Source organism: Primulina tabacum, chromosome 18, assembly GCF_025594145.1.
Source record: "Primulina tabacum isolate GXHZ01 chromosome 18, ASM2559414v2, whole genome shotgun sequence".
NCBI classification, from domain to species: Eukaryota; Viridiplantae; Streptophyta; class Magnoliopsida; order Lamiales; family Gesneriaceae; genus Primulina; species Primulina tabacum.
This window is the reverse complement of record NC_134567.1, coordinates 15,356,734-15,368,660: the sequence shown is the minus strand read 5'-3', so window position 1 is coordinate 15,368,660 and position 11,927 is coordinate 15,356,734.

Here is an 11,927-nt window from a genome sequence, read left to right as displayed (position 1 = left end):
ATCATCTGCCATCAAGCACTTTACTTCCTCTTCATCATCACTTGAACTGATTTGGCTTTCTGGTTCTGACTCATCACTGTCAGTTTCAGCCCACTCTGATTTACTCTCTTCATCCAAAAGCACTTCATGTTTCTTTTTGGATGATCCCTTGTCATCCTTAGTCCTTCTCCTATGCTCATAGGGCTTTTTTTCTTTTTCATTTGATCCTCAACTGTCCTTCTTTGGCTTAGGACAGTCTGCTATGAAATGACCAGATTTGCCACAGTTGTAGCAAACATAGGATTCTTCTTTGGATTGGTTCTTCTAATATTGCTTTTGGAAGTTTCTTTGATTCATCTCTCATGAACCTTCCAAATTTCTCGACAAACAATGACATAGCATCATTGCTCAGCTGATCAGCAGATTTTTCAACTGAAACCAGTTGGTTCCAGTCTGACAGCAGTTAAAGCAGTTGTGGCAGCTAGTGTAGAAGGTTCCCCTTCTCTGGTCTGTAGTTCAAATTCATTTGCCTTTAGATCAGCAAATAGATCATGTAGTTCAACTTTGTTAAAATCTTTTGATTCACGCATAGCCATGGTCTTGACATCCCACTCTTTGGGAAGACCTCTTACCACCTTCAGTGCCACTTCTTTGTTTGAGTACACTTCTCCAAGTGCATTCAGTTCATTTATGATGCAGCTGACTCTTTCATCATATTCATGCATAGACTCTCCATCTTTAATCTTGATATTATCAAATTTTTGAACAACAACTGATAGCTTATTCTCCTTGGTTTGTTCATTTCCTTTACACAGCTGGATCAATTTTTCCCATATCTCTTTGTCTGTTTTGCACATTTTGATTTTGCTGATCGTGACTTTGTCCAGTGTTTTGTATAAGATGTCCTTAGCCACATTTTCTAGATTGGCTTTCCTTTTGTCCTCAGTTGTCCATTCATCTCTAGGCTTTTCTATGTGATGAGGTGCCCCGTCAGTAATGGCACTTGCAGTGTTTGCTTTTAGAATCTTCATGGTGCCATCAGTGATGACATACCACATGTCGTCATCTTGTGCAGCTAAATGAGCCTGCATTCTGATTTTCCAGTCGTCAAAATATTCTCTGGAAAACATCGGTATTTTGTTGAATGAAGACATGTTGATCAGTTGTAAGTAAGAATATTCTGAGACAAGATTCAACTGCTCTGATACCACTTGTTAGGATCGGTTGATTGGTTCAAAGGAGTTTAGAAGGGGGGTTGAATAAACACTCACGATTTTTATAACCTTTTCGAATGAAGTGTCAGTTTTGTGATTAACTGAAACTTAGGAATCAAGTCAGTCAATGAAAATCAGTTTAACTTAATATAGTTGCGGAAATAATTTGACTGGAAGATAGAATAAATGACTGAAGTAATAACACGAAGATTTATGGATGTTCGGAGATTTAATAACTCCTACGTCACCCCTTCTATCACAAGGATATGATATGCACTATAAGACTTTGATGAATATAAAACTTGTACAGACCCACTTCAGTTTGGACTTAACACTAGCCATAATTGAAACTCTTAGTTTACTAAAATTTCGCACAATTCTCGACTGGACTTAGCACAACTGATCTAGCTTAGATCAAATAAATAATACAATGGTTTGTGCTAGTAAGCTCGAAAGGTGGCCTCAAATGCTACGAATAATTCTGATAAGTGTGAGTTTTTTTAATCTCAAATGAGAGTAATAAATTCAGCAGGGTAATAGCAAGCTTGAAAGAATAGATGAATCGTGTTGATAAGAGTTATTTCTCAACTGCTCTTCTCTCCTATTTTAGGCTTCCTTCCAACGGTAACATTAAATATAATTTGAATCTTTATATCTGTTGATTGCCACGTCAATATTCTTCTGACATTCGTACACTGAAGACTCAGAAATGCGGCGTTCCACTACGAGTTGCAGTTTACTTTGTACTGTTGTCGGTTGAATGTCCTTTTCAACTGATGATGTGTTAAGCTGAGTGATCAGCTGATATGTAGACGCTGGTAAGCTCACAACTGAATATATCAACTGATCAGTTTCCAACTGATCAGTCAGTTGACTTTGTAGATTCAGTTCGGCTTGTTTCAGTTGCCTTTAATAACCTACGCATTAATCTTCAGTTAGACAACTGTCAGTTCCTGATCAGTTAGTTCAATAGATTTAACCTCTTAGTTTGTCAAACCACCAAAATTAAGTTTCCAACAAGAACATTTCCATAAATTAAATGTTACATTCCCCATAATCCTCTTATAGAAGTCATATTTCTATTTTATTTGCGCTTATAAATCCTTTATAAGCCATTCAATACATTGAACTATTTTACTTCTCAACAAGAACTAAAAAGTTAGCACTTGTGTGACTCTTAATGGTTCAATGATACAACTAGTCGTGTGTTCACATCTCAATGTGATTCGGGACTAAACATGTCCTTATACGAGCATACCCCAGTTGCTTCATTCTTACTTATCAACTCCTTGATACTAAAAACATCATAACTCAAGTCTGATAGTACCCAACCAATCATGTTAAACGTCTAGAAGCATCGCTTACATGATTCCCTAGGTATCAAATTATAATACCTGCATGAACCAATCTATTATGATTAGCGTACAGTACAGTCCCTTCATCCCATATTTCCCGACCGATTCGACAACTATTGGTATTTCGAGAGCTATCAAAGAATAGATACTATGTCTCATGTCATAGTTGCATCGATGATGTAATCTAATAAACCCCTTTCTTAATTACCACCAACACTCTGATCAGAGATTTCAAATTATATCCACATGATATCACATAGGATAGCCATACTCGAAGGTAAGCGGTGAATCCCCGACTGCAATATATAGGCTCCTATACATTTCGACAGAATATCCAACCTTGCCACCTGATGACCCCATATGAGTCGTTAAACAAGTCAAAGTGCAATGCTAGCATATAGAGTCACAATGTTGTCCCGGGTCATAAGGACTAATGGTGCTACAACCATAAACTAGGACGTTTCCATTCGATAAATGAGAACCACTTGGAAAGTCCTTTATGGAGGGTTGTTCAGTGCACTCTACAAGGAGCACATATCTACTTTCTTGGACATCACAATGTCCCCTACCAATGAAACATGGTACTCACATCGCAGATACTAGTCTCAAACTCAAGCGGCATTTATCCTTATTAATGGCGGCTGAATCGACTAGGAACTGTTTAGAATATACAATATTCGAAATATGAGTTTCATGATACTCATCATATGAGCATCTCATATTCTTTCTACTTTGTATACTCAAGGACTTTATCTACGCAACAAGCATGAGTATACAGATAAAAATGTGCCAAAACAATAATTTTAAATATTATTAAAATAAAGATCATTTGTACATAGAGTTTAAACATGAACCATCGGCCAACACTTGGCTTGACGGACACCTACTCTAACGAACTCGTATGAAAAAGTTCCATATTGATCCTCTAACATGGCAGCCCTTTCGTGCAAACATATATCAAGTTTTTGGACAAAAATCATACCTTATTCATATATGAATGCATAAACATGAAAATATTCAATAATAAATCATGTTTTTCATGCAAACAATAATTAAACACATATTAGGGTGTGATAAATATGAAATGAAAGAATTATGGCGTGCCTTTGCGTATATTACGCACGAAAATATGTTGAGATGCGAAGAACGACGACGAACGACCTTGTCTGGATTTTCCATTGAAAAACACGATGCTTCTCCTTGCTTGAAATTACGTGTGTGCGTGTGTTTTGATGAAGGAAAAGAGTTGTGTGGTTTAAATGAAGTGGGGCGTGAGTTATAAGGTCTTTTGGGTAGGGTTTATGGGCTTATTTAATTTAATAAAAGGTGTAGATTAAACTTGGACCCATTAGTATGGTATACTATGTCCGATAAGCCTATTAGTGCATATTTAAAATATTTAGTTTAGGAAAATTCATTAAATTATTAGCCGAGTAGTAAAGAATTTCATATTTTCGTTGAAAATCGAATACCGATAAAAATTACGTCTCGACGTATAAAATCCCATCAAAATTCCTTATTTTGAAAAATATCATAGAGCATCAACCTTGTTTAAATAATTAAAAATAATTATTTAATAAAAATATTTTTCATTTTTCAGTCATCGGTCTCCGTTCCTCGATCGTATCTCGAATAACTTTTAAAAATATATTTTTATTCATTCAAGTAGAAAACTACTTCATAACGATATATATATAATTAATTTAAGCAATTAAAAACATTTAATTAGCTATTATTCATTTTCCCTAGATTCGCATGCAGTTGGATTACGTTGTTTATTTTTGGACTTTACACTTAAAACCCATGTCTCATAAACATATTATGCGGCAAAACGCAACGTCCTCGGGTTATCCAGTGCACCGCCCAGCTCAACCTACCCTGTCTTCAACACCTCCAGTCTCCACATCAACGTGCTCATCTACATCACTCACACCTAGTGAGTCTAAAGACTCAACACACCTGTAAAGTTATAACGAGTACGTATACATATCATGCAACATTGAAAAGTAATATAATCAATATACATTTCCTGATCTTAAAAGCATAAAAATAAACATATCGTAAAAGCATACGTGTCAAAACAGCTTATCATATCATCATATACTTTGTAACGTACCGTAATTTTAAACTATTTTAAAATTTGCGGAAAAATAAAAAATTTCTTAAATAAATCGTAATCATCAAATTGCATTAACAAATATTTGATCGTCTAAAATATATTTGGAATAAAACAACTACCATCAAAGTTTTCAAAAAGTGAACGTTTAAACATTATCAACACAACTCGTAAAATCAAGTATTTGAACATGCATAAAGTCTTAAAACATGGGCAGTCCTCGAGTTTAGCCTCCTTCGCAGACCGAGCCGGCTCATTGGCCCCCACCCCTCATTTCCTCATACTCGTCCTCACCTGCATCGATCAAGTCTAGTGAGTTTAAAGACTCAACATGTATAAACTGGATATAACAAGTAATACGTAATAAAACCACATGCATCTTTAAAGTAGAGTGTACATACTTGAAAGTTGAACGTAATATCATAATCATAGATGTGCCAACATTGTAAAACATTTCATAAACATACTTGAACATGCATAACATCATCATTTTTCATAGAGATATGTTTCAAAGCAAGTGACACATACATAAATGTGCCTTATCACACTAAACCACAGTACTGGGCTGTCAGAAAAAATCCACTACCACATACATGAGATCCCCGGTTATGCTTTATCGGGTGGATTGGTCCCTGGCCAAGATTTACCACTTTCCAATCCTGATCTAAATCTGGTCATGCTTTACCGGGGTGGAGTGGTCCTCGGCCACGTTCAACGACTTCCAAACCCGTTCATAATTGGCCACAAGATATTTAGCATACCTCAAAAGCATAAAAAAAATATATTTTCCTTTGCACGTCGAACATACTTACATGGCTTTGAGAGATTCGTTGGATCTCGCTTGGGGTCATTGCTGTACATACTAATATGAGTTCAAGCACTTAAACTTCATAACTTAGACGTATTAATCATGCTCACACCAAAAAGGACAAATTTCTTATGAAGTTTTAAATCCCGCGGAACTCGACCTCGTTTAATCAATTTATTAAACCATGACATCGAACCCCAAAACAAATCCCAATATTTTCCTAATTATGGAGGACACGGACCCTGCGTACACATCCGGGTCTGGGTCCGTGTAGCCTTTGCAAAATTAACATAGGCACGGACCCTTGTCAGGGTCTTGCTCCGGGTCCGTGTAGACACTGGAATTTCACACCACAAAAGAAACAAGGGCACGGACTCCGTCTCAGGGTCCGTCTACGGGTCTGTGTAGACTCTGAAAAAAAATGATACGCAATGGAAATCACTACACTTGGCTTAATCCTCCTAACTCGATCGTGTGGACCGTGAACCAACACCTCGGGACCCATCCTAGGATGCTATGGCAATGTTTCAAACTCCCAAGATGCATCAAACTACGATACCAATCATACAACGCAACTCAAACCGTGAACAAGCTATTTTGACACAAAAATTCTTCATACGACTTCTAGTGCAACCAAGTGACTATCGACACCAAACGAAGTACCAAAAATCATCACAACCTCATACTCACAATACTAAAACGTAGCAGCAATCACCCAACGGTTCCCAACGAAGCCTGCAACAAATAAATTTCAAGAACCCGCCAAGAACACATTTTCAGAAAAATTACAGTTTGAACAGTCCCACGAAAACGATCATAATTCACTCGTTTCTTGTCCAAAAATTACGAATTTACTGTCAAATCGAAGGTATCAAAAATTACTACGTTTTGTATATTGAAAGTTTTTCCAGAAAATTGACCGAAAAGTCGTAGTATTTAAAATGACAACGATTTCGAGTTTCCAGATCTAAAATCATTTCAAAATCGATCCAACCAATTTTTGTTCAAACTTTGCACAACATACATGAATTTTTACACATAATAAACATAAGAACATGTACTATAACGAGATCAATTCATAAATGAAAGAATATACGTGCCTTTGATATTTAAAGTTACCGAAATGACGACACTGAAGCGGGAAGGATGCGAGGGATGATCAAAGAAGAACGTGGCATGATTTTCTTGAAGAAAAGTGGACGAAACTTGCTGGAAAATTGAAGAGAGAGGGGCGACTGATGCTTGCTCTATAACCCTATGTTTTCTTTCAAACAAAATAATGAAATGAAGGGGGTATGGAAGTGTGTGTGTATATGTGATATCGTGTGTGTGAGTGTATTTTTAATAAAATTTAAGGGTATAAAATTGCTTAATTACACAATTAACATGCTAATTAAAAATGATAATTAAAATGATAACCCACTATTAACTTTACAACAATCTCATTTTAAAATTTAATTAACACATGCTACATTTTAAAAGTTCTAAAAATATTAAAATCATTAAATAAAAAATTAGGCTTTAAAATGCTAAAAACTAAATAAATCTTTTAAAATGGCCCAATTCTAACATAAAATTAAATATCCCATTTTAAAATCGCCAAAAATCGTCGTCAGTCTCTTTGCCTCGATCCCGTATCGAATAATCGTCCGAAACATGAAACTCTGGAAAACATATTAACGTGCATCACCTAAACATAAATAATTTAAAATAATACATTTAAATAAATTATTCATCTCTAAAATCATTTTAAACTTAAACAAATAATTTAACAACTAAAACTAAATAAATGCATGCGTTTTACGTGTACTGAATTTGGGCTCTACAATTTTTCCCCCACTTAAATAAATTTCGTCCTCGAAATTAAGTCTTACCAAAAGGTTCCGGGTAGCGATTCCTCATATCTGTCTCGGTTTCCCAAATGGCTTCCTCCACTGATTGATTCAGCCACCGAACTTTGACCAAGTTGGTCACTTTGTTCCAAAGTCTCCGCACCTCTCTGTCTAGAATTTGGACAGGTCTTTCCTCATACGACAGATCTGGAGCCAAGTGCAATGGCTCAAAGCTCAAAACATGTGAAGGATTCGCTATGTGGGGATCCGGACGCTAATTCATTTCTTAATCGTGTGTGGAAATAATTAAATCAATTACAATCATTTAAAACTAAGGTTTAACAACTACATATCAAGTGTTCAAACCCTATCTAGAATCCAAGTCCGTAGTCTCCACTCTACTCACGATCTCTCTTCATCTCCTCGATCCTGATCCTGTCCCACCTGTTGCCATGCACACATACAAACACGACAACAGCCGGATAATTCCAGTGAGAAATACATCCCTGTATAAATCAACGATACATGCAATCATATAATCGATATAAAGCATGAAATAGATATCAGTAATATGTATCAAAATCTGAAAACATAATTCAATATTAATCTGTTAATCAACTCCTGACTCAATATCTCAGACTAGACTCATTCCTAGTCTAGGGATCCCGGTTTCCAGATGTTGGCATACTATATCGAATTTCAGTAAAAGAAGTAAATCCACCTCTAATCAAACATCGATATAAACCAAACATCCAGTGTCTTGACCTATCCGTCACAGACTTTGGCAACCCCCGCCAATCACTATTCGGTGACAATGTGCAATGGGTCAGTGACGATTCCATCACCATCAGGCCCGTCTATCACAAGACCAATCGTCTAATACATGCTTTCTATAAATCAATAGAACAAGCAAATCAATCCAATCAATGCACACAATAACAATAAGTATGTGGTTTAGGGAAACTCAAATATTTCACACTCGAGTCATTCTCCCGGTTCGACATTGACTTATACCTTTCTTTAGTTGCAGTTCTGACAACGTTCTAGTCTGGAATTCAAAGTCTATCAATACTCAATCTGGCAATGACAATATCAAGATGTACAATATCAATATACTGCTCAAATCAATATCGAATTTGATCAATCTGAATCTAACTCAAAATCAACGGCATAATGGAACAATCTGAATATCCCCATCAATACAATATCAATAGATATCAATTACCACAACTCATAATCGATACAACAAAAATCTGATATCAATCCCAATCAAATCAACTCTAAAAATATTAACAATTCCATACGGTATCTGTTCTTCAATCCGTTTTCGATTATATGATGTCTAACATGTCGAGAACACCATATATAAATCATATCCGATTTTGACAGTATCATAATTTCAAAACAAATCAAAACGTAATAAAACTTACGTCCAGGTGAAGCTCTCGTCGATAGGAACACGGTACTGAAGTCGGATTGAAAATCAGACGGACGGATCAAAATATAAAGGTGTAAGGATTTATAAAGCTTCTCCGAGGCCCTCTCGTTCTTTGCTTCTGTTCAGACTCAAGAATGAAGGATTTCATATGTATATTACAAGTTGCATGGCTAGAAACGTGGCATCATTTTTCATCCATATCAGGCGGCGCTCGGGCGGTTATAAATTACCGCTCGGGCGCCGAACCTTCTGTCCGGGTACTCGGCTTACCATCCACTGGCGGTCGGGCGGTCAAAAACTACCGCTCGGGCGCCAATAGTTCTGCCCCAAAAATTGTGTCATTCATATGCTTGGCCCAATCTTGTCTCGGAATGATCCGTCTATAATCTTATCAGTTCAAAATCAATAATCTCAGATTAACAGAATCAAAATATCGGGCATTACATTTCTCCCCCCTAAAATACGATTTCGTCCCCGAAATCACAAGCAATCAAATCATATTAATAAGAAGGTATAACAGAAGCTAAATAGAGACTCACATCAATGAAATAACTCTAGGAATCTTTGTCTCATGTCTGATTCAGTTTCCCAGGTAGCTTCTTCAATGCCATGACGACTCCACTGAATCTTCACAAGCGAAATAGTCTTCGTTCTGAGCTGTTTTTCTTTTCGATCAAGAATCTGAATCGGCCTTTCTACATAGCTCAATGTCTTGTCAAGTTCGGCCTCGTCTAGCTGAATACTATGTGAAGCATCAGAAAGATATTTTCTCAATAACGATATATGAAAGACATCATGTATCGCAGATAAAGAAGGCGGTAATGCGAGTCGATAGGCACGATCTCCTATTTTCTCGAGAATCTCATACGGCCCAATATAACGTAGAGAAAACTTCCCTTTCTTGCCAAATCTAACAACTCCTCTGAAAGGTGAAATCTTCAAAAATACTCAGTCTCCTGCCTCAAATACCAACGGTCTACGTCAAACATTGGCATATTTGGCCTGTCTGTCTTGCGCTGCCTTCATTTTCTTCTGAATCAGCTTTACTTTCTCAGTCATATCTCTGATCATGTCAGGTCCAATCTCAGGAACTTTAGAGATATCGTCCCAATAAAGAGGGGATCTGCACTTCTTTCCGTTCAACGCTTCAAATGGTGCCATTTCAATACTCGTCTGATAGCTGTTGTTGTACGAAAATTCACAAAGTGGCAATGCATCTTGCCAGTTAGTGCTAAAATCAAGCAGTAGCCCGCTCTCAGCATATCTTCCAGTGTCTAGGTAGTCCGCTCTGACTGTCCATCAGTCTGTGGATGATATGCGGTACTCAAATGTAATTTTGTACCTAGAGCCTGCTGTAAACTCTACCAGAAATGCGAAGTAAACCGAGGATCACTGTCTGATAAAATCAACTTCAGCACTCCATGCAATCTGACCACTTCTCTGACATATATCTTTGCCATCTGGTCATGTCAGTACGTCATCTTTTACGGAATAAAGCATGCTGATTTGGTCAATCTGTCAATCACGACCCAAATCGCATCACAACCTCGGGAGGATCTCGGTAATTTCGTCACAAAATCCATGGAAATGTGATCCCATTTCCATTCAGGAATAGATAAGCTCTGTAACAGTCCTCTTGGCTTTCTTTCTGCTTTCACCTGTTGGAAATTCAGACATTTTGTTACAAACTCAGCAATATCAGTTTTCATCTGTTTCCACCAAAACTGTCTTGTCAAATCATTGTACATTTTTCTGCCACCAGGATGAATGTTAAAACGACTGCTGTGCGCTTCTATCAGTATCCGCTGTCTAAAATCTGAAATATTTGGCACAACAATACGGTAATTCACATACAGTACACTATCCCGTACTTGATACTCAGATTGATGCCCTGCTCTGACCATCGATATATAATTCTGAACATTCTGATCAATTTTCTGAGCCGCTTTAATTCTCAAAATCAGCTCTGGTTCGACTTGAACAGCATAAAGTCTCAACGCTCTATTATCTGTCTCAAATACCAATCCAGATAAACAGCAATCTTCTATCACATTCGAAACACCAATCGTCGATAAGGATAAAGAACATACCTTTCAACTCAGTGCATCTGCTGCTGCATTGGACTTCCCTGGATAGTACTTGATTTCACAATCAAAGTCTTTAAGCAAATCAAGCCATCTTCGTTGTCTCATATTCAACTCTGACTCTGAAAACAGATATTTCAGACTTTTATGATCAGAATAAATCTCGAACTTCTCACCGTATAGATAATGTCGCCATATCTTCAATGCAAAGACGATGGCTGCCAATTCAAGATCATGAATTGGGTAACGAGTCTCATGTGGCTTCAGCTGTCTCGAGGCATAAGCAATAACGTGTCCTCGCTGCATCAGAACAAAACCCAATCCTCGGTGAGATGCATCACAATAAACCACAAAATCACGAGTACCTGATGGAATTGTCAATATCCGTGCACTGGTCAGTCTTTTCTTCATCTCAAGAAAACTGGACTCACAGTATTCAGACCATACAAACGGAGCATTCTTCTGAGTCAACATAGTAATAGGCTTGGCAATAGTGGAAAAAACTTTAATGAATCTACGGTAATATCCTGCCAAACCCATAAAACTACGAACCTCGGGTACCGATGTCGGTCTCGGCCAAGAAATCACGGCTTCAACCTTACTGAGATCAACTAATATACCATCTCCGGATATGATGTGACCCAGAAATACAACCTATCTCAACCAAAACTCGTATTTTGACAGTTTTGCATATAATTTCTTAGTCCTCAGAATTTTTAATACAGTTCTCCGATGCTCAGTATGCTCAATCATATTATTCGAATAAATAAAAATGTCATCAATGAATACAATAACAAAATCATCAAGATATCTCTGGAATATGCGGTTCATCAGACCCATAAACACAGCTGGAGCATTAGTCAAACCGAACGGCATGACAATAAATTCATAATGTCCATACCTGGTTCTGAATGCTGTCTTCGAGATATCAGAATCCCTGACTCTCAGCTGATGATATCCAGATCTCAGATCGATCTTGGAGTATACTGAAGAACCGTGCAACTGATCAAACAAATCATCAATACGAGGCAAGGGATATTTATTATTTACCGTTGCTTTGTTCAGTTGCCGGTAGTCAATACAAAGTCTCATAGAACCGTC